Here is a 24,983-nt window from a genome sequence, read left to right as displayed (position 1 = left end):
AGAGAGAAAGAACCGTGTGAAGGCCTCCTGAAGCCCAATGTGAACGTTTCATTTATCTCAATCAATCCTATCATCCCTCAAGTTATCGTCTTCAAAAACACAGAAATCTAGCTGGGCATTTAATTGGTTTTTTTTTTTTTGCAACAAATTGGTTGTAATGTTGTGTTGATATTTGTTTTCCCCAACCTTTGCCAGTTAAAATTAGCTTATGCCAGAAAAACACTTTGAAACTTTTTGAAGCTTTTCTTCTTTCATACTTATAATTGTTTTTAATGAGATGAAGTTTGCTCTTTTTGAGATTTGGAACTGAAAGTGCTCAGTGATCACAACTTAAAACTTGAAATCCCAAATTACAATTTATTTCCAGGTTTAAAGTATTTTATTTGAGTTTGTCTGATACAAGTTAATACAAATTATTAATCTATAAAACATTGAGAAAACGACTTACTTAAGCTAGAGCAGTGAAAGGATTCTTCCAAATATGTTTCTTCCACTTTTTTCAAAATTGGAAATCAAGTGAACATGAAGTCCAGAACTAACAAGATTTAATACAGATATCTTTATGGTCATGGAAGATTTCATGTGGTTTCTATAACTCGCATAAAATCGAGGGTAGAGAGATAAAAAATGAGACTTGTAGTGTTGTGATTTAATTATGTATATGTAAATTGGTGGTTATTTCACCCAAGTAGGTGGATAAACCCAAAATATTTAGAACTCTAAATATATAAATGTGGTCTTTTAAAAGTGTGTTTTCTACAACATCGTTGAAGACTTTGCATGCATTGAAATAACTTTGCTTTTGAGAAATTAATTTTATGAATAGCTAAAGTGGCTGGTTGTGTTTGGGACTAAACGCCTGTTTGAGAAACAGGCTAACAAAGGGTGAAGGTGAAGACCATTAGAGGTTTTAGAACTGGCTGGGACGGGTTGCTGGGCTTGTGTAACCGTGCCTAGAGGGCGGGGTTCCTGTACATTCCCACTTCACCAGATAACCTGCCCCCAACACCACTCCAGCTTCTGCCAGACAGATGGAACTCTCCAACATGAAAATCTGCGCAGCCATTCCAACAAGCAGGGTAGGTGAAACTGGAATTAAAATTCTCCCTTCTTTTTTTTATTTTCCCCCCTACTCGAGGCCAGATCCTGGAGATATGGAAAGAATTGGGGTCGTCTAGATTCTCCTTTCGCGCATACACACGTCTGCATTCTTCCTAAGAGCTACCAACCTGTAAGAGTTCAAAGGCGCTATCTTTCACAGTACTTCATGCTTGATTTTCTTTTGCGTGCTTTTTTAAAAAAAATTTTTTTTAAGGCTTTTCTCATCCCAATCATTTCCCCTTCTCTACCCTCCCTCCAGGGTCTCCCCTCCCCCCAACCACGAGTAGTTAAAATAATCCACCTCTTAGTTTTCGGCCCCCAAACCGACCTTTTCCCCACTCCAGCGGTCAGTTCACCGGGACCGTTTCCCAAGGATGCAGGCCAAGGTGGCTCAGGGGAATAGATGAGGTAGTGTTATGTTTTGAGTCTCTTTTCTGCCTTCCGATTTCTGCTTTTTTTCCCCCCTCCATCCAAGACTGTGCCTGAGGTTGCCCGAAGGATGCCGAGGAAAAAAGACTTAAGGACTGAGAGCGCTCTTACCCCAAGATCGGTAAGTGAAAGTGCTTTACGGTGGGTGGGGTGCGGTGGGGTCTGTGCCCGACAGTCTCCTTTTGACTAAGGCTTAAACCGCGACTTTCAGGTCCAGAGCTAAAGACGCCTCTTTTTTTTTGAAAAATTTTCTTAGAGGGCGCGCTATCAGCAGAAGTAGCTGAAAGAATGCATGATTTTTTCCCAAGGCGGCAGTAAGTCAAGGTGGATCCCTAAGTAAAGAGGATGTAGATATGGCAAAAAGGGATGGAGAAGAAAGGAGATGAATTTATATGGAGCAGGGGTAGTGGGAAACTGAAATAGGTTCCAAAGTGCAAAATAATTTATTTCGTGGAAGTAGGATTTCCTAGTCTTACAGAAACTGCGAGAATACACTAACGAGACTTAGGGTTCAAACCCGTAGGTATTTGCTCTCCCTATTTGAGACAAAGGTCTTTGCTCCAGAGCCAAGGACTTGCCTCATTCTAGAGTTTTCTTTTCTTTTTTTCTTTTTTGGTGGACTGCCCCTCCTCCCCTATTTTCGCACGAACATTGCCAACCTCCCCAGAGCTGGCCGTCCGCCCCCAGCTCCTTGGCCTGGGTCGGGCGAGGGTCACTGCGGGATTTAGCGGAGCTGCTCCAAGTAGAGAGCGGCACGGGTCGGAGGTTGGAGGCTCTTCTTCCCTTATTCGAAGGCGTAGGGAAATGAGCTCCGTTCTGGGCTTGACTTCGTCCCTGCTGGGAATATCCCAGTTCCCGGCCTTGGGATCTCAGGCAAATAATTGATTCTTAATGCACACTTACGAGACGGCGGTGTAAGCTCCAGAGCCCGGCTGTCCCGAGAGGGCTGCGAGCGCGCCAGACAGATAGGTTGGTTCGGCCCGATGCGCGTTTGGGGCCCCCGCCGCGGTTTCCTGTTAGACTTTCCGACACCTCAGGGACTTCAGGCTTAAGTTGGAGAGGGGCACGATGGCGGGACTTGAAGTCGTCGTGGTAGGGACCCGGCGGCGTGGTTTTCTCGGATTTTGGAATCGTGTAGAAAGGGGACTTAGGCTGCCGAGTCGCGGCGGCGCTAGCGGCGAGGTGGCCGCGGTGGAGAGGCGCTCCCGGGACGTTGCGGCCGAGATGCCCGCAGACGGGGAGCCGGGCGCTGAGCAGAGAGCAGCAAGGTGAGGGCGCTCTTGCCCAGGACAAGCAGAGCTTAAAATTTTGGTAGCTCACACTGGCTGATGCCAGGAAAATTGACTCCAGAAGCTTGGCCGGCGCGCTTCCCCACCTTTTTCCTTTCTTCTTCACTCATCTCCACCCGCCCTCTTCCCCCTGAAAGTTGTTTCTTTTTGTTTACCTGGTGTGGTTTCAGATCTCAGCACTTATCTGCTAGTTGATAGAACTGGTTTCTCTGTAGTAGACATCTTTTTCCCTTTCCAATCTCTACTCTTCTTCTATTTCGCTTTCTACCCCATGTTCCTTTTCTGCCCAAACCTGTGGTCCAAGCTGAAGGATTCTTAGAGGAAAAGAGATAGCCTTGGGGTAGGAATTCCCTCAACACTTTATAAAGCTGGCCTTTATAAAGGGCAACCCTTTCCTGGGCTGGGGAAAGGGAGGCAGGGGGTTAGGTGGGCAGAGCAATCTGCCTGTGTGTGGGTTTCTCAGGCAATGATCTTCAGCCTTGGAAAGACAACAGGAAGGAAAGGACCATACAGAATAGAGCTCATCCTTTTCCGACTGCCCCTTTCCACATCCTGCATAGGACAATTTCCATGCTTCAACACCATCCTCACCTGGCCCTCTATCAAAACTTGAGGTAGGCAGAAATTCCAGAATTTTTTTGATCAGAAAAAGGCATTTAAAATAGCAAGTAACTCTCAAAATTATGTTTGTGAGAGTGGGAGGGGAGATAAGATGTCCCATGTCCTTTCTGTGGCGTGTGCCTGTGCCCTTGTCTTTGGTCTTTCGGAAAAGCTGCATGGGAGGAAGGCACATTGCACATTGCAAAGATTTGGAGATCAGTGTCCGAATGAAAGAGAGTGTTCGCCAGACTGAATGTTTGGGACATTCATTTTCCATTTAGGTTGAATTTTCCTACACAGCCAGCACTCCCTGAATTAGGGCCTTTTTCCTTAGTTTTATTCCCCCTTTTCTCCTCCTTTTATTATTTCATCCTTTGAATCAGAATGCATTTAAGGTGTAAACCTATCTTGCTCCCCACCTCTATGACAAGACATTGTTGATTCCGTTGATTAAGCAGGAAGACTAAAAACTGTAGTGGGGTTAGGGAGAGCTATCTCTCAGTTCTTTCATTTTCTCACTGCTCTGAAATTTAATGACCTGATCATTGTTGTTTGAAGTTAAATTATCTGTTAAATTAGCCCTAAACAATAACTGATGATATTTTCCTTTCGGGTCCGGTTGCCCCTGAATTCTTTTCTCTGGACGGAGAGGAGAGGAGTCAAAGAGAACGCTTGGTCACATAATAATATAAAGATAATCAAAATTGATATTTATGTGCTGGTGATATGTAAGAAAAAAATCACTTTCCAAGAAGCTGAATTTCATAAATAAAAAAAAAAATTTAGAGGCCTGTGCTTCAGAAGGACCACACCAATTCAAGGATGAATGTAAATAAGCATCTTTGTTGATTAAGAAAAAAATATGAACACCATATTTTCATTACTCTACAGAACCTAAATACTTAAACTCATCATACACCGGTGCTTGCTAATCTAAATTAATTCTGCCCTCCATAAATATTCTCAAAAAGGAAATTTAACTTTAAGCAAAATCTGAAACGTTTCAGATGTGAATTTCTAGAAATCCAAAGTATATTTATTTCTTTGAGTCAGACACTTGTTTGTTTTGCAATCACTTTATGAAACAATTTTGGAATAACGCAGATGCTTTTCCCTCCTTCCTTGTTTCAGATTGCTTGCATATGCAGGCATAGGCATGAGAACTTCCAGGGTATATTGAGGAAATAACATTTTTTTCTCATTTATTTTAACAAAAGGCCCAAAGAACCTTTAAAGCCAAAGGTACTATAGTAGTTGAAAAAAATCTTTAAAAATAATGAGTACTTTGTGTGTTTTTCCCCCATTAAAATGTGCTGAATAATTAGAGGCTATGATGAAGGTTGAAAATTCAGAACATGAATAAGGTGGTAATTTTATTATTTAATACTTTTATAATTTTTATAATTAATGATGTAGTTTTAAGTTTGGCAAAGCTTTCTTAGAAAAAGTAGAGTACGCCTCCCACCCCATCAAAAATACTCTAGAAGAAATAAAGTAGAATCAGGTAGAAGTGGCAGCTGGGCTTATTTATTTATCTATCTATCTATCTATTTATTTATTTATTTCCAGTAGTAGTAGTAGTAGTAGTAGTAGTAGTAGTAGTAGTAGTAGTAGTAGTAGTAGTGGAGTTGAAAAATATACTTTTAATTATACATTGGGAGCTCTGATTGCAGGTTGGAAGACTAAAATCGATCATTCCTGCATCGATAGTGTTGTCTATTACTGCATTGATTTGTGTTTATTTATGCAGAGACTTTCAGTTATTTACTTACATATTTCAGCATCTGCCTCTTGATTATTATCGCAGGTTGGTTTTAATGAAAGAGCTTATATAGGAAACACATTTGACAGATGAATTTTATGTAAACTTGGTAGTGAATTGTGGTAATCCAAAGAGCTTATGAAATTACTTATTTGTACTTGCTTTTTAGCAATTAGGAACCTGTCTCTGATTAAAATCTCGCGCTACTCAAAAGCTTCCATTCTTCTCTTCAAACATTGTACTTACGTGTTTTAATAAACTAGGAAAACATGACTTTATGATGTTAGATATGATAGAATGAAACTGACGAATGCATATTTTTCCGTTAACATGACTAGGTTACCCTCATGACAATAAGGTGGCCATTGGGTTTACTAATGCTATCTATGAAAAATCAAGGAGCAACGGGTTTTGAATATAGAAATGGCAATGTTTTCAAACATCTATTACCTCTAAGTTATGCCAGGGGTACTTATACTGAACAGGATATTCTAGGGTTCTTCACTACATATTATATGCATATATACACTCATATATTCTATTATTAAGTGTACATATACGATTATACCTTATGAAGATTGGCATTTCTCTTGAACTAACAGCTCACATGTGAATGTTATGGCATCAGGATTCTTTTGAACAAATACAACAACTGAAGACCACGGGTGTGCCTTTTATATGTACAAGGCAATAGTGGGAGATTGAGATGCATGTGTGTTTGTGCTTCTCTTACTGTCATTACAAAATGTTGAAAGATGATTTGGAAATAGAAAAACAAAAGTGGCTGAATTCATGGAGGGCTATTGACTTCTGGCTTTATAGGTCTTTTATTGCAATTCGGAGGATGAATCTTTCTTCACTAATAATTTGCAATTCATCTACCAAATACGGTTAACAGTTCTATTCTTCATCTCCCACGTTTCCCCCCTCCCCTGTATCTGCAAAGAATATAGAGAGGGAAATCAACCGAATTCTTTCTTAAGAACGAAAGGGGCTTCAGAAATGGAATTACTCTCCTCATCCTGGCGAGTTTTCCTGAAACTACTTATCCTCAGCATCCGCACTGTGAGAGGTGGAGCCTGGCAGTCAGGCGGCTGCAGGCAGAAGGTGGGCGAGCTCCGGCTCCTTAAGCTTTGCAGAAGGTTGAAAGGAGGAGCAGAGGGACAGCTTTGAGTTTATTTGGTCTATTTTATTTTTCCGTCCCGTGCCAAGCCCTCTAAGTTAACACAGCGATATGGCCCGTTAGAACCAAGCACTCTCGGCATTCTTGCGAGACTGAGATTCCGGAGCAGCAGATGAACGGGACTGGGACTTAGAGTGAAGCATGCTCACCCACCCCTCCCTCCATCTTTTTACGCACGCACCAGCTCGTCTTCACGTGCATCAGGGTAGTGGACAGTGTTGACTTGAATTGCTCTCGCTCACTCCAAGCCTTTCCTGTGAATGAACCCGAAAACACTCGACAGGTCGTGAATAATCGTTTTAATGAGTGTGCAAAGCGTGTGACGGGGTGCACCGAGCTGTCGGGTTAAACAAACAACTTGTACCCTGACCAAATCCGATTGTTAAAGTGCAAAGTGATGTCAGTACCATTTCCATTGCCCTTCAGAAAACCACAGATCTGACACGCGGGAGTCCAATTTTCTCCATTAAAGAAAAATAACAATATTTTCCAACCGTGTATGTGATCTTCTTTAATATTAATCTGAGCCAAACAAAACCTCATTTGCGAATCAGAGAAGTAGTCGTGTCACTGCCTCAAAAACAAATCGAAAGAAAGAAAACAAGGAAGAAATCAGAACAAATCTAAAAAGTCTGACGGAAGATTTCTTTTTGATAGGTCACACATCATTGCTGATCAGTGTTGTATAAATCTCACACACACACACACACACACACACACACACACAGAAACTCACTAGAGGCAAATATCAAGTTAACTGCGTCTAAACAATTGGGATTGATAATTTAGTCCTGTATTAAGATGGAAGCTCCCAACCTGTAAAGACTCTTTTCTATTGAAAATTTAACTGAAATATTTGCTGTTTATATGTTAGCCTGAGAGGGAATGAAGGGATAAGTAGTTCCCACATTTGCTTTCAAGGAAAACGGTTTGGAGAAAACAATACTAAAGGAAACTTGATGGGCCACCACCCTCTAAAACAATAACACAAAGCACAGTGAGCTCGTCACAAATCACACTCTCCCCTTTTTTTGCACAACTGTATTGGGGAAATAGTTTTGTTTCTTTCGCATCTAGTAAAAAGATCTACTTACTTGAAATCAGCCACATGTGCTCCTTTCCTTGTTCATTCTTTTACCTTCTTTCACAATTCCAAACATCAAATACCACATGAAGAGTTAGATAATAAAACCTCAAAAGATTTTTTAAAAAATTCCTTTTACATATCCTCTCTGAAAATTTTGTGGAGAAGAGAAAATGTGTAAAATTTTCCCCCTGCCAGCACCTCATATACATTCACAAATCACACAAAATAGCCCAGATGCTTGGAAATCAGTGAATCAGTTCCAAATAACTAGCTCCTTCAACTCAGTAACAATATAGGGAGATTAAGGTTTATATTTTCATTGGATTAAATATTATAGATTACATATTTTTCTTCAAAGACTGAAAACATATCATGTCCTACACTCTGAAAGTTTATTTGTCCTCTTATAGTTTTAGTCAGCTGGTAGAAATAAAATGTTAGGGATATTGTACATTTGAATATGGGAGTTCAGCAGCATTTGCTCACTTAACTGCTATTGGATATGTTGTCATCTACCTGTCTTTCTGACCATCTATTTCACATACGAATATGTCAATATACAACTGACTGCAATTAAATGAATTTACCCACCTAAAACATATAACTGAGGTATTTGACAGAGTAAGCAATTCCTTATGGAAGTCGTTGCAGTTTTGTTATTATGGTTGCTAGTTTTTATACATCTCTGTCAGTTTAGTCCCAGTTGGGTAAATGGAAGGTATTGAAATTCAGTTTCCATCATCAAAACTTGGAAAAGACAACCAGTAGTTTAGGACAGTGTTTTTGTTGATTTTGACTGTTATCTGGTGAATGTCTATATCAGAATATCAATTCAGAATATCCTTTAATTACTAGGAAATTTGACAAAAATGACTATCAAAAACTAGGGGCTTGCATTTTTTAATTGTTTTAAATATTTTTGGACACACAACAGACTGTGCAGTTATTACCTAAACAGATTTCTTCTCTGTGGGCTGACTGAGTTGAGGAATTTTTGTAGTGACTGAAAGAGCCACATCCATTTCTGTCTTAGATTCAAAAACAGCAAAGCTAGAGGGTATGTCTGTTTTTGTGTGTATATATGTAGTTAAAGAACTACACTATCAAAACATTAATTATATTTGAAAGAGAGCAGAGAGCTTGTTGTGGAGAGAATTGCATTATTGAATTTATATTCCATGGAATGTGTCTGTGGAGAGGGCTGAAACTGTATACCTGTCTTATATGATGCACCCTCTTCAGTGAGGTGTGTAACAAGAGCAAAGAGATGAAGGAGGCAAACTTGGAGGGGAGGGATCTTAGACATTTGGATAGTCCTGGGCAGAGGAAATTCATGTGCAAATGCAAATCACATGAAGAACAAGCCTGGGGTCTTTGTTCTTTGTCAACAAAAACAAATATAATTTTTTCCTTCTATCAAACAAATCACAGAATGATCTTAGCTGAATTTGGAGCAGGGCAGGGGGAGAGATGGAGTGACTAAGAATATTCCAATTATCATGGTTCTGATCCCCAAGTCCTGTTTATTTCACAGCTGCCAAATTTTATATCCAAAATTTAGATTCTCTTCCTCCCAAATCCTGCATTGGTATGAATCATCCCTGATCATTTTTAGTTTTTGACTTAATTACTAGTTTTCTACTTTAAATTACCAATAAACTAATTAATCTGACTAATCTTTCTAAACTTCTGTTGAGTAGTATAATAGCAGCAACAACAACAAAAATAAAAAAAACTGCAGCAATAATGACAAAAATAAAATGTTAACAATAATGCACACAATAATAGCAGAAACAATTTAAAAATAATTTCTCTGGCCAACAGGATGAAGATGGAATCCATTTCAGTCTGAAATTTGTGTTTCACGGCTGCAGTTGGGACATTCCTCTGATTTCTTGTTTCACTGTTAGATGGATGATCTGTTCCTGTCCAACTCGTGTTCTAATAGAGACTCCCTTGGTCTAATATGGTAGGTCTTTTTAATGTCATTGAGTACTTTTGTGCCCACTCCTCTTCATTGCTATGGGCATGTTCCCCTTGGACACTGTTCCCAAGTAAATCAACCTGGGAAGGAGGCTGGGAGCAGAGGCAGACATGTGAAGGGATTCTTGAGTAGAAGGACCTGGTGCCTTCTGTCTGGAGTTCTGCTGGTGAATAGGCAAGTTGTCGTATTTGGGAGTCACGTTCACAAAGCTAAGGAGTTTGAGAGGGGCAAAGTAACTTAGGTTTCATGAATCCAAAGAGAACACTGGCCCTGAGGAACTCGGGTCATTGGGCAAGAAACAAAACTTAGAAATTAGGGCCCCCTGGATGAACTCTTGATTCCTTAGGGATGGAGGGATGGAAAGGGGACAATAAAGTGTAGGGAGTAGAAGTGGAGGGAGGAGACCAGGTTGAAGATGTTAGCAGCCAGTGGGACGCTAGCTGGTAAAGCTGACCCATCTCCTTAGGAGGAGGGAGATGTGTTTTTGTCAATTGTAAACTTGCCAAGGTTTACTGTTCTGGGTTCAAGAACAGCCACCAGTTCCTGAGACTAGGCTGGAAAGAATCTGCCAGTGAGTCTGTACTTGCAGGCATCTAACTCTCCTGTCAGCCCAATGTTCTCCCTATCTCCTGAGCCCCCTGTGCACCCCACCCCCAAGAAAAAGGAAATGAAAGAAAATAAAAAGTAGATGGGGAGGGAATTAGACTCATTTTTTTTTTTTCAGGCAGATGTTGGGGTTAAAGCAGGTTGTTTGGTAACTGCTTTCATTTTGAAGGGGAAAGAAAGCTGGTTAGGAGAGAAAGGGTGGTTGTGGGAGAGAAGAGCAGAGAATGAGATAGAAATTCCTCGGCAGCCCAGCAGCTAGGGCCAAATGGAAAACAACCTTAGCAACAGAAGGACAGTTTGAGAGGAAGGAAGGGTGATCATAAAACGTTTTTGCATTGTTCTGTTCCTGCAAATTAATGTAGCCCTGAAAATTTATAAGAAAATGAGATCTTCATACCTTGTTAAAAAACAATTACAAAAAGAAAGGCATAACTATCAATAGCCACTTTGTCCTCAAAAAAACTTTTTTCTTTAGATATTGCTGTATACACACAATCCATAACTAAACCAAACGGTAGTTGAAGGAAGAAAGGGAGGGGGAAAAAAAGAAGGACGCAACTTCCCTGCTGGTCGTACTGTGCATCTATCTCTTCACCTTTCATAGCAGGGAGGTTGAACAATCTTTTTTCATTTCCGTCTAGTCTTTTCACTTAAAAATGTATGAAAATATTCCAGTTCATGAGATTGTTTTTCACGAAAGATCAGCAGAGAATGAGGAGCTTTCATTTCTAGGGATAAATTCACTGAGGTGATGCTCAGTCTGCAATAGAGAAAGGCAGCTTTGGCTGGAACTGTATATTGCTCTGCTCTTCAGTGGTACCCCCAGGCTTTCTCTGTGCACTAAAAATAACTAATAACTACTAAGTTCACTTCAATTCTTCTGGAAGTACAACTCTGCAACTTGAAATCAAACTGGTGCTTTCCATATAAAATCCAACTCTAATTAAAATAATATTTTATGGAAAATGTTCTCAGTTACTGTTTTTTATTCATTTGAATTGTTCCTTTGATTAAAAGGCAATTATCATTTGTTTCAGTAAGAAAATTAAAAGAAATCAACATCACCAGTAAAAGTAGCCCTCAATCCTGTTATGTACACCCCCAAAGTATGGCTTTTAAGAAGTTTCAAACAATTTGGATTTAATTGTATGTAACTGAGAACCTCTGAGTCACTGAAGACATGCCTAACTAGAAGAAACTAAGTCAATACATTTGTAATGGGAATATTTGACAGAAAGTAAAGAAACAATAAAAGCAGATATTTCACAAAGTAGTAAAAGTCATGCAGACATTCACCTGCATTCCGTTTATGCACCCATTTAACAAAATTAGTAGGCTTCTGTATCCCAGTTTCGTAAAAACATCTTTAGCCAACCTATATTAATGCTTATGCATATGTATTTTATATACCATGCTACATATGGCTCAAATATACATTTATTTTTAAGTAGAAACTAAGAACTAAACAAATATTAGCATTTCTAACTTTTTAACCACCCATAATTGGTGTTTATTTGTGATCTGTACACACCGAAGGAAAGCCAGAACCACGACATTCTGCTTAGGCTGTATTATGAAGCAAATATAAGTTTCTTTCTGTTTTGGGGTGTGCAAGAGTGAGGAATTTTGGACTGAGTGGCACTAAGATCTATATATGTTTTCAGTAAGCCAAGATGTAGTAATTTCATTCTTTAAACATTCACATTCTATAATTAAATAAAAGAAATATACAGTTTCAAAGACAGGAGAGGTAAGTCCAAGTCAAGCTATTATATCTCACAAAAGGAATGGTTTCAAATGATGCTAACATTTTTTTCCAGCAAAGAATTTTTCAAGGCAGATACAGCCAGATCTGTTGCACAAGTGGCAAAACAAATATTTTAAAAATGGTCTGTGGGGGGGATTTAATGGACTGATACTCTTTGAATGTTTATGATGAGTAATACTCCTTTGAAGAGTGTTGTGTGACTATCACACTCCTTAAAAATGGGGGAGGGGGGAGAAGTTTGGGGGGATGGACGTGTCCAAGCCTCCTAACTATTGCTAATGGTGGAAGGATGTGACCTGTGTAGAAAAGGAAAGGATTCCACGCCAAGAGGGGAGCTGCAAAAGTCTATTGGTCCTATCATGTTTATTTTCTTTTGGGTACACATTTCAAAAACATAGCCTTTATATTAGGCTCTCATTTGCAGTTATGGCTTCACAGACAGTAGCCAGCTTGTATTAAAGTGCAATCCAATGCATCAGTCCAGTTTTGAAAAGAAGACGATGGACAGAAAAAATAAAGTGACAGTCTTATCAATGAAAGTCTCATTGGCAGTTGGAAACTAGGGAAGAAGGAAGCTTCAAAACAGGGTAGTGGGAGGAGAGCAATACTCTTTAGGTGAGTTTTGGGAAGATGCTAAGTAAAATACTGTTCAGAAATTGGGATTAATCGAGCAGTTTAAATACAAATCTGCCGGAAATCGTGCTCTGTGCAAATGAAAATGAAGAAATTTATGCATATTCTAATTTTCCCTCTTTGGCTGCTATTTTGGAGGAAAAGACTTCTTTTGCTGATGGTGGGACTTTTTCGTTCTGCACAGGAAATGTGTAAATGAACACAAATGTGTGTTTCTCCCTTTCCATTTCTCTCCTCCGTCCCTCCTCCCCCTTTTAGCAATCAGGAGTTGTTAGGGTCCTACAGACCCCAGGGTTTCTCCCCATTCCCAGGATGACCGAGAGCAGGCAGGGCAGGGAGGGGAGTCAGGGCTCCTCTGGGTCACTAACCTTTGGAAATTAACCTAGAGTTTCCGTTCCATCTTTGGACATTCAAAGAGAGTAGAGAGTGAGGAGGAGTCCTACATTTAATGCGATGAAAAATCATCTCGAAAGCTATTTCTTCCCAGTGACGACTTGGTTGGGGAGATCTCAAAATTGAACTTACAAGCCATGTTGTGCAGATCCATTAACCATCAGCGCCGAGTTCAAACACTTTCCCTCTCGCGCCTTTGGGAATACACAGGGCTGGTGCATTTTAATTATATTAAGACCAGCAAGAAACTCTCTAGCTCTCTTATTCTGATGTAAGTCGCCCAGGGCTGGGAACGAGTGCAGTGGAGCGCTCTAGTCGTTCTGTGTTCTGTGGAATATGTCAGGGATTCCTGAGACGGTCCAATGAAGTGTGTGGGATGAAGGCAGGGGCGGGGGTGAGCCGGTCCCTGGAGAGAGGGAGGACGAGCCGGGGGCTGGGGGTGGGGAATGGAGAGGGAGGAAAAGAGAGGTGCTCCCTGTCCTACCCCTCCGCCTTTGCAGGCCAGGCCGAGAGCTTCAGAATTAATTCGGGGTCGAGAAAGACCAACAGAGACAGACTCCGAGTTTCTATCTTCTTTTCCATATCCCGGATAAAAACCCTAGAGCCAACTTTCTTCTTAACAATTTAGTTTGAAAAGGGCCCCACGGTGCCCCCTCCGCCCCCACCGCCGCTCGCAAAGCGCCGCGCGAGCCCAGGGCGTTCGCCGAGGCCCGAGTCGGTCCTCTGCCGGGTCCATCAGCCGCTCCGCCGCCCCGGCCGGGGGCCTCAGAAAAGAGGGCGGCCAGAACAAAGCCCCCGCTACGAGCCCTGCCTCAGACACATTTTCAGTGGCCCCGTTGGAACCCCGGACCCCCAGAGGGCCAGCTTTCTAACACCCACCCCGCCGCCCACTCCAGTGTTCCTCCCCCTCGGGAAGGGGGCACCGCGCGGCCGACGCCAGACAGGACCGCACCCCAACCCCGCCCGCGCGACTGGGGGCCCAGGGCGTCCGCTCCCCTCCGCGTACCGGTGTCGGGGGAGCTGATTTGCCCAGGAAAAAGCTGGGAGAGGAGCGCGGACCCTCGCTGCAGACCTCACGTCAAGGTTACCGCCACCTCTAGGAACCTCTTCGGAAAAGCTCCAAAATGCCTATTTTGCAGAAAGCCTGCTGTGCCGCGATGAGGCCTGGTGGTCAGAGAACCCCCTGAGAGGCCTCGTAAGGTCTCGGTGCTTGAGTCAAGCCCTGCCCAGGCCCATTTCTCCCGCGCCCTCCAGGTCCTGCACTTCCGGTTCCCCCGGGGGCCCTGACCCTCCTCTCCCCAGCACTTCCGTCCCGTGGGCTTCTGCGCTCCCGCCTAGTCACCGGGCTGAGGGACACCCCTGAGAGCTGTTTTCTATAACTTTCCCGTAGCTGTTGGGAAGTTTACCTGTTCCATTCATTTCTTTTTATTTTGACTTTAATTATTTGCTTCCTTAAACTTGGGGGTATGGGAGGGGGGCACAGTGGAGGAGGGCCAGAGGTTGAGAGAAAAAGCCCATTGAAGATTTTTTTTTTTTTGTCTTTTCAGATCACCACCCCCCGCCCCCCTCCCCCCCTTTCTGAATTCCCTGCACCCGTTCACATCAGCTACTGAGATTTAGGCCAGTTTTCCTGAAGGGCCTAGGGCAGTGTCCGCACTTAGTAGGCTTGCAATAAATGCTGAAAGAATTACTGAATAAATGATGCTGCTCCGCTAGGTACATGGTGCTTAGGGATAGTAGGTATCCTCAGAAAGCAGCTGACTTTTGCCTTCCGGTGTTTTGTTAAATTCAGTTGAGAGGTTGATAAATAAATGGTTTTTACGGGCATTTTGATGTTTTTTAGGGACTCCCCCAAACAGTGGGAGGAAATCTCTTAAGATATTGAAAGTGTTTTCTTGAACTTTTTCATACGTAAGAGATAAAATGCTGTGATTTTTAGAATGTGGGGTTTATCAGCCCTTCTGTGGCTTTTCCTTTCCATTTTGCTTTTTTTTTTTAAGTTTTACTTTCTGTGGTAAGAGGTCAAGGCCTTACGAAGTTAATCTCTTATAGCTAATTTGAGGCAGAAACTAAGATTTCTCTTTCGCTTTCCTGCTATGTTATAGTTTAATCCTTGCCAAACAATTCAATCCTATGTTGTATCTTCTGCATCATTCAACTGTTCTTGTTCTTTACGATAACATTTTCTAAAAAATGCTATAAGAACTTTATGTAACCAGGAGAGAAATTTCATAGTTGTGAACTTGTGAGACTGGATTCAATCAGTCAACATATATTAAATGCATATTCTGCTAAGCACCAGTTGTGTAATCTATAGACTAGTCCCTAGGGCATTTAATGTCCCACTCTCATTGACTGTAAAATAGTGAAAATATATAACCAATAAGCTAATAACCATGAAAGTAATTTGAAAGGTTATAATTGCTAATCAAAGTTAAAGTGTATTTAGCATCATTATTAATAGGCATCTGAGGGATACAAATAAGACCTGTTCTTCTCATCTGGGAACTTACAATCTAGCTGGGCATAAATAATGTGAATGTAAATTGATAGAAACAGCTACTAAGCAGTATTCAGTGTCTGGAATATTGAAAACATTCACTAAACAATTGCCTCACAAATTAATTTGCAGTCGTGTCATTCTTTTAACAGAAATATGATACTGATAAGAAATACAGGAAGGATTAATTAGGAAAACTTTCATGGAGAAAATGAATTTGTCCTTAATGTGCCACATAGAAAGATTGGAAATGCAAGCTGTTTGTGTTCAAGGGGGGTAAAGGTGGCATAAATGGAGAATGAGAAAGATATTTGATGAGATGGAGTTTGGTAGTAATTTGTAGGAAACCTTAAAGATCATGCAGAGGAGTTTGTATTTGATAGTAGAGGTGATGGAGACCTGTGGTGGCCCTGTGAGCAGAGGATGGCATGATTAAAATGGAGATTTATATTTAAAATGATTCTAGCCAGCAACTGAGCATAGTGAAAATTGAGGAAGAAAGAGTATGAGAAAAGATTTTGGTGCAGTTCTGGAATGGGACATTACTACAGAGTGACTGTAGACAGTCATCATTAAGCCCTTTCTCCCCAGTTTTTATACAATGGAAATTACATTTAAATGATAAAATCAGTAATGAGTCTTGAATAAAGTAAGAGCCCCAGACCACTGGAATAAGCATTACCACTTTAATCTTCATTGTTGGTAGTGCTAGGGGATGTTAGGTGTTGACTGATGGTGACTAATTTCAGGATATCTTCATCACCAGTTAAAGCTCAAGATATCTTTCTCATTTAACATATTTACCCACTATTCAGTTTCAGTGGTTCTCAACTGGGTGTGATTTTGACACACCTTCCCCACCCCCAGCAGGCACATTTGGCAATGTCTGGAGACATTTTTAGTTGTAACAACTGTGGGGCTACTACTGTCATCTAGTAAGTAGAGACCAGGGATAGATGTTACTAAATATCTTACAATTCAGAGGAGAGACCCCCATGACAGTGAATTAGCCGGTCCCAAATATCAATTGTACTGAGATTGAGAAACCTTCAGTTGTGGGAGTGAAGCCTGAGCTCTAACTCTGGAGAACTACACAAGGAGTCCCAGAACCTAACTTCTATTATAGTAACAATTTCGATTGAAGAAATGTTTTGTTTAGTGAGTCAAATGTACCTCTGAAAATGGCAGTGTCTCTTCTTAGCCTTGAGGCCTTAGAAATAGGAAAATCAGAAGGGTAACTGCTTGGATTTTCTACTTTTTATAAAATGGAGTTAAAAATCTTCCTTAAGGATTTGTCATCTAAATGTTATTTATTAAATTAACAAAATGTGCCTTTGAAGTTGCTTAGCAACTTACAGAAAGCTTGCTTTTTAGAAGTTCATTTGTTTGTTTAAAACGAGGGTAGGTTGGGCTTCCCTGGTGGCGCAGTGGTTGAGAGTCCGCCTGCCGATGCAGGGGACACGAGTTCGTGCCCCGGTCCGGGAAGATCCCACATGCCACGGAGCGGCTGGGCCCGTGAGCCATGGCCGCTGAGCCTGCGCGTCCGGAGCCTGTGCTCCGCAACGGGAGAGGCCACCACAACAGTGAGAGGCCCGCATACCGCAAAAAAAAAAAAAAAAAAAAAAAAAAACTAGGGTACGTTGCGTATTATTAGCTACATTACATAAATCAACAAAGAAATGTACACTGAAAATGGAATAAGATGTTTCAACACATTTTCTGCTCTCGTGTCTGGCAATTAAAACACTCTAATTGTCTCATAAAATTGCATCAAGTATTCGACAAACATTATTTATGTATGAAACTTCAAAATAATATTGAGTCTGTAAGAGAACCAAAGGGGGAAAATTCAGCAGGTTTGTCATAAAGTATGTGTTTATCTTAACCTTTCTTCTTCAAAAATCTTATCTACTAAGTACTTTTATCAGACACTAATTATACTCTTTCTGAAAAGAATTTCTCCAACACCCTTCAGTGCCTGCACCCTTTAATCATACCTCATTACATCTACCTAATCCATATCTTTTTCACATTTCCAGGGCTCATTAACAGTTTTAAAAGCTAATCTTAATCTTGGACATTATTATTCCTTGTAATCGAGATGAAAATAATGCCAATAATATTTTATTTCTAAAATGTAATGGATCATTTAAAATTTGTTCTGAAGCCATTTCTTCTTTAAATATTAATGAGAAATTAACTTTCATACATGCATTAAACTATCAGGAACAGTGAGATGTGTCTGAAAACCCTGAAGCACCTTTTCGAAGGAGAAGTTATTTTTATAAGCTGTTTTAACAGTGGATCATCAGTCACTTTGAAGGGAAGTGATCCTTGATTAACAGTTGGCTGATACTGTGCTTCCACAGATGTGTGGCAGTAATACAGGTGCTACCTATGAAACAGGACAGGTAATTCATAGTATCTGACGGTTTCTTTTCTGATTGAAAAAAAAAATCGTAAAGCCTTCATCTTTGTGTATAACCCCATTAAATTATTGTAGACAAGACAAACCAAGTGTCCCACTCAAATAATGAACAGTAGGCACCATGTTTCCCATAAATTTAAAGAAAAGATTGTGAGTATGGCTAGTACCTTATTCCTTTTGAAAAGATAATGGAAAAGAAAATGGATCAAATGTGCTGTTACATGACTAAAGTAGAGCCTCACGATGATGACTTTTTAGGACTTGAAAGTCAAATCCTGCCTCTCAAGAGTACAACTACATAGGACTAACATGTTATTCTCAATGGAAGATTCCTCCACTATTATAATTGAGATTGTTTCTTGAAAGTAATCTTTAAGCGTCTTAGGAAAAGTTTAATGGTCTGTTATTTATTTATGCACATACCATTTAGCTATAGTGTTTTTAAAAAACCACAAAAGTCATTGTCCAAAAGAAAAATTTTTGGACAAGTACCTCAAGTTATGATTCAGTGGTAGTGAAGATGTAATAAAACTTTAAATCGGCTCTGATTTTTTTCCCCATTCATTAGTTCTGCCAGACAGTACAGTAATTATCTCTTATTTCAGGTGTTTAATTAGATATTTCTTTCATTTTTTTCCTTTGGAATATATTTCTTTTTCCTTATAGAATTTTTGATTTCTGATTTCTCTCCATTTATATGGTTCAGGTTGTTGTTACCTATAGGAAACTGTTATTAAGCAGAATCAAGTGACAGCTAGTGAGTTTGCTGTGTCTTATCTTTGGCAGTGGCTAAGCACTGAACTGAGTAATTTAACTGAGTAAGATTTTCAGGATCTGTAAGATAATGTTTTTAAAATCACTCTTTTGACATTTTTTCTTTTAATCTCCTTACTCATCATTTTTGGGGAGGGTAACTTTGCATATGCTCAATTAAACACAGCAAGTTTTCACATGTTCTTTTTTGCTTTACTGAAATAGCTTGAATATTCAGATCTTATCAAATTTTTACAATGACACCATAGACAATGCTTACTTTAATGGAATTTCCCTCCTTTCATTATGAATGCAATTAGTTCTACTAATAAAAATAAAATTTGGTATACAGTATACTATAACACCACAACAATTTTTAAAATTACAAATAAAGGATTAATATTGTTTAAAATTGTTTTTGCTTTTGTAAATTAACTTTTATCTTTGTCTATTTCTCTCTTATTATTAAGAAGTTTTGCCTTTTTTGTACTGATCATCTATTTTCTTGTCCTTTCCATGTTGTTATTTTCAGAGGTTTCTCATGGGTCAGTACAATGAAGGTTGATGGCACAATTGTTCACTTTGAATCAAAGGATATCTATTTATTGGTGTGCTGTTATCAATCAGAAGTTTCCAAATACGTGTTCTCCAATTCAATTCAAAGAAAAGTAGCTGGATCCAGGCAAAAATGCGTCTGGGACTCCCTGCACATGATGCATCTCCGGAGAAAGTTGCTTCAGCATTCTTTTTTGTTTTTGTTTTTGGAACACTTCTTTCTACAGTATACGCCAACTACTAGATAGGTTCCTAAGTTCATCCAGATCTGTCCCATGTCTGAATTCTTGGTCCTCTTCCCACCCTCTGACTCCACAGATAAAGAAGAAATAATAATAAAGGAATAAAAATCGTTTGTTTCTGTCTGACTGAATCATTCCAGTCTTGAAGCACCCTGGTAGGTTAATTAGCCTTATTACTGTATTTACTATCTCCCACACACTTATTTGTGGGAAACTGCTCCTCTTGGCATTTGCCTAGGTGGATAAGGGAACAGTAGGAATGCGGCACTGGACTTTGCTCTTGAAATGCATGGCACCATAGCAGCATAAAGCTTGAACGAGCTTAGTTTTTCATTGACAGGGTACAGGTGGCATAGCATCATCTTTCCCTGACATTGTATGCCAGTTATGATTTATTCTGGGCCACACTTCCTCCCAGAGCTAAAGTTCTTAGTATGGGGTTTGGTACCATCAATAAAGAGAAAAATGGTGCCTCTTGTAGGAAGAGTTTGGAGAGCTTTACCCCAGTAATCAAGGTGGTTAAGATGATTAACTGAATCCTGTGGATATACTGCTTCTACCCTAAGTGAAAGAAGAGGAGAACAGCTGCTATTATTTATTCTCACTCATTTCTCACAAATAGCCATGATTTTTCAGTGAGCATTATCTTATCCTGGAATTAATTCTTTCAACTCTTGTCATGGTGCTTTGTTCTTATAGATTATGATAGAGAGGTATTAGCAAGAAATCTGAAATAAAGGACACAAGATGAGATTGCCTTTCGATTGTTAAATTTCAAGATCAACACAAAACAAATCAGCATGAGTGTGTGCAAAGTTATCTTAAAAGAACAGACAAATTCCTGTGCAGCAGGGTTTGACATAAACTAATTGAAGGTATTGACATATCTGCAGAAAGAATTTTAGCCATGAAAGCAGATAAAGGAAAGCCAGAAGCAAAGTAGGCAAAGCCTATGCAAGTACGGTTCAGAGATGAGGGAGTGGATTCAATTCCATTGGACTTCAATCCCAATGAAAGGCCATTCCTGTTGTGAATGTGTATCAGGCTCTTTAAACTTGATGCTGTTAAACATTCTATCCACAAAAATATCTTCTTTCTGAATCCATGTCTTCCAAGCAATATTTGGATTATTATTTGGCTTCCGAAGTATCTTTGTTCTTAGAATATACACTAATCACATGAATTTCAAATATTTCACTTATAACAGCAGTTACCTTTAGGTGAGTAATTATATCCCAGGCCTTCAATGAAGATCTATTCATTTAAGTTATTCATCATAAGTGAATAATTTGATTTCTGGGTCAAAACATTAGTGTTTTGATTTGATGATTACTGTATATCTACCTTTGATAGATGAATACATTTTTGGCATGTTGATAAAATCAGAGTGTAAGGTTTCTACTATGAGGGGCAGATCCAGAATTATACCTTCTAAGGTCAATCCTTCCTGTCAGTCTTTCCTGTGACCTACAAAATGAACATATTCAATACAACTATCTGATTCTCTTTGTGTGAAGGATAGTAGTTGAAGTAAATTACAGTTGATCAAACAATAATTGGTTTGGACCAAATATTACCTTCAAAGTAATATTATATATTAATAGGAGTCAAAAAGACTTTTTGAGTCCTCACTTACTAGCTGTGAGATCATCTTTACTTTTATGGACATCAGTTTCCTCTGTAAAATGAGTATATTGTCAAAACTCCCTCATACAGTCACTCTGAAATTAAATGAGATAATTCATATAAAGTGCTTAGCACTCAGCCCGGAGTATGGTATGAAATGAATGGTAGCTAATGCTTTAAGCATTTATCATTAAGAGTAATAATAATATCATAATAAGATGACATAAGTTCAGCACACGATTGGGGAAGCAAGACGTTGACAGGGACCAATTGCAGAATACTTGAAATCATATAGTTTCTAAGAACTATGCTTACTCTAATATTCAGATCCAGTACAGTTACCACTTTTGCTTTCCTCTGAAGTACCAAATTTTATTTTGATCCCCTTTAATTCTTTATTATTCATAATATTTGAGAAACAGATTAAAAAATGAATGAATAATCTTCTAGCCTTTCTCAGGTCTCTGTGGCTTAATACCATCAAGATTTATTACTCCTTTATGTCATATTCCTTGCGGGTCGGGTAGAGAGCAGGAGTGGTTCTTTGTTCCATCCAGTTTCATTCAGTCATTCAGGGACCCATGAATGGCTCTGCCATCTTCTAGAGCCCTGGAGTCCTCCACTGGTACTCTGCATTGGGTAGGGAGGGAGGAAAGCTTTTTGAGGATTCTAAAAGATAATACCTATTCCATTGGCCTGAAGTCAGTCATGTTAGGCCCAATCTAATTGCAGGGAAGGTTTGAGAATATAAGTTAGTATTGTGTTTAGGAGGAATAAGAAATGGGTTTGCTGAACACATAGCATTATCTCTGCCTTACCAACCAACCAAACATTTCCACCAACAAAACTAAGTCTTAGAGGATTCTTCTCTAATTTTTCATCAGTTAGTTAAAAATGGAGAGGAGCTCTTTGCCTACAAAATTTATTTGAGCATAATTTTATAGAGCCATGTATCTCCATTAGAAAGCCTTTATCAACAGGGATTGGTGTCTAGGAAGGCTTTCTACCACTTTTTGATAAATTTTGTTCTATAGGAATTCTCTGGGTTAACTTTTTGTGGAGCATTTATCCTACTTTATTTTTACTTAAAGCTTGTATATGTGAAAGAGATTATCCTCAAATGAGCATTTTCCTTGCTTTTATCATCTTGTGTCATTATCCCAACATTCTTTTATTATAGTTGTTATTGAGAGCATACTTTCAGATTTAGCATGGAGATTAACTGTAAAATAAGTAAATAGTAAATTGTTTTGTTAGAATGAAGTATAAAAGTCAATGCTTTTAAGAGGTTATTTTGTTAACTGCTATTTCTAAGTGACTATGGTACTCAAAAAACAGCAGATTGACAACCTTAGATTTTAGAATTTTCCCTATGAAGAATTGCTGTGACAGTAACCTACGCACAGGGCAAACTTTGCTATGATACTCCAAAATATGACTTTTTCTGAAGTCCACTTTACTGATGAGAGGCTTCCTTATATTAAAACACATTTAGCACGTGGATTCCTAGGCACTCTCCGAAAGACAGACTTTTAATGTTTTCATGATGGTGTTTTTCATCCTGGTTAAATACATAGATTCAAACTTCCTGCTTACTTTACACTTTATCCAACAAGTCACAAATGATAGCAACTAGCACTCAACACTCACATTTTAGTAATACCAATAATCTGTTAGAGATTGGCTGTGTATATTAATGGGTTCGTTTCCAATAAGAGTACTTTTGATTATACTGATACCATTTTGGAAGGCATAAATATTTTACACATTTTCTCATAACTAATATGCATATATGAAATCGGTCTTATATTTTGCTATTTTTATTAGATATCAAACTATCCCTTATTATTCATGTTTAATCAAAGGATATGTTTGTGAGACATCCTTTTTTTTTTTTTTGAGACATTCTTAAATGACCATTTTACTAATTAAATGAAGTTAGACTGACATTCTTTAGGTGATTATATATTCATGCACATACTTCTGTTTTTAGTGGTTATAACACTAATTAATAATTCTTTCATGAAATATTTGTTGTTTTCCAACTGCTTTTTTAGTGTATCCTACAATTTTTCATATAATTACCTGTTTGCAAATTGTATAAGGTTACAGAGTTCAAAATAACATCATAATTTTTGTTTCCATGCTAGCCTGACCAACTTTAGCCTTTATTAAATAAATAAATGTTGAAAAATGAATATCCATAAATACATTAGTTCTTTAACTGGAAATGCATATTATTTAATTGAACAATTCTGTGAGAGAAAATGTTTGCAACTACACATTAAAAAAGTAAAAAAAGCAACTTTATTATTTTATTAAATAGAAATAAATTATTGTGTGTAGTCATATAAAGCCATGATTAAATATTTTAAGTATTATGCATTAAAAACTCAGTTGTCTTGCATTATCTACCTTTGCATATAACATTTCATTGATTATATTGTGTTATATAAATCATTTTCTTCATACTTTAGAATAATGATTGATGAATATGAGGAAGCATTTACTAAGAAAGTAACTTGAGTTATTTTAACCTTTACACAAACATCCTAAAGCTTTCATTTAATTTACTCTATTGAATGTGAGCCTCTTGAAGAATTTCTAAGTTTTCAGTCTACTTGGACATGCAGGTTATTGAATATTTATATCAGAAATTATTACCTTGAGTACTACATATTCTTTATGAGACTTCATACAATGTATTAAGTATTAAAAGGGTTTAAGTGCTCTAGACTTCAAACTATTTTGCTCCTTTTTCATAACTTAAATTGATATTACAAATTCTGCGTTTGTATCGCTAAACTTTTATATTATAGAATGTAGATATTTTAAGATTTTATGCATATTTGACAAAAATATTTTCAACCCTATAATAGTTAGGCAGAAATTGTTTAGCATTTGCAGTTGTAACATAAATGCTAATTATAATTCATTGTCAAACCATTAAAGATTTTATGTAAGTTGACTTCAAGACATTTTCTTCCAAAACATTTGTTACATTTCCCCATGTTTCCTGCATGGTGGATTTTGAATTTAGCATCTGACATGTTTTCTCAACTACTGGTTTATAATGAAAACATGTAGGTACTCGAGGGAATGTGTTAAAAGCAAAAGTTCTATGATCCTTGAAAGGTAAATGACAGCGGTGAGATTGTCACATCTGGATCAGAAAAGTTTCATCTGTTTATCTATCTAAACAAACACAAATAAGATAATTAAGATTCTAACAATTCATGTTTTAAAAAACAATTTATGGCTTTGATTAGGTCAGAACCCAGTGATTTTTTATTTTTCTTTGTTTGCACAAATGAGTAAAAATGGATTGACCTTCAGCATCAAATGCCTGTGAATGATTACAGCAAATCTACTATTTAATATTTTGAAATTTGAAGGCAAAATTAATCCTTGGCTTTCAAAAATTATAGATATATATTAAATATATATATTTATATACACACACATAAACACACATGCATATGCACATATGTAATCATGTACATTATAGTATGCCTAGTTATTCAGCTAAATTTACCTCACCATATTTTCATTCTTGTTAGAACAGAGATAGTATATTTCAGAATTGCTAACCTGCAGCTGTGAAAAAATCAATCCTATAGAAAAGTATCAATAAAATGAATCCCTTGGAAAATCACAATTGTTTATATTTAAAATGAGTTTTTAGCATCATAGTAAACTATCAATTGACTTTTAAATTTATTAGTAAGTTACAGAAGAAATTTTAATGTAAACTAAAATCTTCTAAACCATGTTAGTTTTAACTTTTAGAAGAAAACTCTTGATATCCTGAAGACAGGAACTTAAAATATTTTGTTTACATTCCAATTACGTGTCTTGATTTTAAATTAGTATAATCATATATTCTTGCTGAATTAAAAATGGTTTCTTTAAATTCTAGTCACATGGCTTTCTATTAAATTAATATAATCATACTCTCTTGTTCAGTTAGTAGTAAAGTAGTTGTTTAATTAAACATGCCATTTGTTTACAATGCAGTGTTTCAGAAATGCTAGTTCAAAAGGT

At 38.3% G+C, this 24,983-nt stretch overlaps 1 long non-coding RNA gene across 1 annotated transcript; it reads left to right on the top strand.

The window, feature by feature from the left end:
• Positions 1–995: 995 nt before the first annotated feature.
• Positions 996–19,409, top strand: LOC137228777 (uncharacterized). The gene is made up of 4 exons (XR_010945357.1): positions 996–1,079; positions 1,577–1,651; positions 9,276–9,420; positions 19,049–19,409. It is a non-coding gene; the product is annotated as an uncharacterized lncRNA (long non-coding RNA).
• Positions 19,410–24,983: the final 5,574 nt, after the last annotated feature.

Source organism: Pseudorca crassidens, chromosome 1 (genome assembly GCF_039906515.1).
Source record: "Pseudorca crassidens isolate mPseCra1 chromosome 1, mPseCra1.hap1, whole genome shotgun sequence".
Classification (NCBI taxonomy): Eukaryota; Metazoa; Chordata; class Mammalia; order Artiodactyla; family Delphinidae; genus Pseudorca; species Pseudorca crassidens.
Note: the sequence above shows the minus strand (reverse complement) of the source record. Positions and strands in the feature narration are given on the sequence as shown.